Source organism: Vulpes lagopus, chromosome 15 (genome assembly GCF_018345385.1).
Source record: "Vulpes lagopus strain Blue_001 chromosome 15, ASM1834538v1, whole genome shotgun sequence".
NCBI lineage: Eukaryota > Metazoa > Chordata > Mammalia > Carnivora > Canidae > Vulpes > Vulpes lagopus.
This window is the reverse complement of record NC_054838.1, coordinates 41,411,103-41,412,430: the sequence shown is the minus strand read 5'-3', so window position 1 is coordinate 41,412,430 and position 1,328 is coordinate 41,411,103. Positions and strand designations below refer to the sequence as shown.

At 45.0% G+C, this 1,328-nt stretch overlaps 1 pseudogene; it reads right to left on the bottom strand.

Annotated features, from left to right (window-relative positions):
* Window positions 1-354: 354 nt before the first annotated feature.
* On the bottom strand, window positions 355-831 carry LOC121475974 (annotated as a pseudogene).
* Window positions 832-1,328: the final 497 nt, after the last annotated feature.

The following is a 1,328-nucleotide window of genomic DNA, read 5'->3' as shown; positions in this document are numbered from 1 at the left end:
CAGGTAGTTTTTAGTTAAGCACGGAGTGGGTGGCAGGGCATTCCAGGCAGAAGGAGCAAAGACAGCAAGGACGTGGCAGACTTAGAGAACTGTAGGTGAAACAGGAGGTTAATGGTGAATCTGAGAGGGTGAATGAGATCCAGATCCACAGTGCAAATACATAGTTGAACAAGGATTTTGAATCAGGCCTTCTGGTATCAAATTTACAGTATTTCCCGTGGGAAGCAGTAAGATGCACAGGCTAAACAAAGAAAAAAAACAAAACACAGGCTTTGGAATCAGACAGACTGAGGTTTGTTTGTTTTTTATGGTGAAAAAAAATTATATTTAGATTTATAGCCGGCTGGACTCAGTTTAGATGATCCCAATTTTGTTGGCAACATCCAAAGCATCATAGTCAGGAGCCAGTCGAATATATGCTTTCTTCTCACCATCAGGCCTGATCAAGGTGTTGACCTTGGCCACATCAATGTCATAGAGCTTCTTCACAGCCTGTTTGATCTGGTGCTTATTGGCCTTGACATCCACAATGAACACAAGTGTGTTGTTGTCTTCTATTTTCTTCATGGCTGACTCAGTAGTTAAGGGGAACTTGATGACGGCATAGTGATCAAGCTTGTTTGTCCTGGGGGCACTCTTTCAAGGATATTTGGGCTGCCTTCCGAGACGCAGGGTCCCGGGTCCTCGGAATGTAGGTGACGTGCGGATCTTCTTTTTTTTTTTGTGACTGTGCACGCCTTTCAGCACCGCTTTCTTAGCTTTCAAAGCCTTTGCTTTGGCTTCGCCTTTGGGAGGGGCAGGGGCTTCCTTCTTCGCCTTCAGGGCCATCTTCGTGACAGGGCCAAACTGAGGTTTGAATCCAAACAATGTCACTTGCTTTGTGATCTTGACTAAGATGTTTCTCTTTTATAATCATGGATCCCTAGTCTGCAAATAATAATAGCTATCAGTTAGGATCACTTGGAGGTTTATCCGAGATGGTATGTTCTACTTAAAGCAGTAGCTGGCCTATGACGAATAGGCCAGCTCAGTTACTGCTTTAAGGTAAGGATTTTCTAGGCAAGAGTAATATAGGGGCAGCATCGGTCTGGAGCTACCACAGGCAGCCTGCAAACTGCACGGCCAGAGAGGGCAGGTTTTGCTTGCACATTTTTCACTGAACCTTGAATGGCAATAGAAGGAAGGCTTCCATACTGTGAAGCCGACAGCAAATGGAGGGACAAGGAGGAGACCTTTAATATGAGCTGTGCTGGAATGGAACCAAATGAAGAGGTGAGAGAGGCTTAGAGAAACTCCCTGTGGAAAGTACTTATGAAAGGAGCATTCTG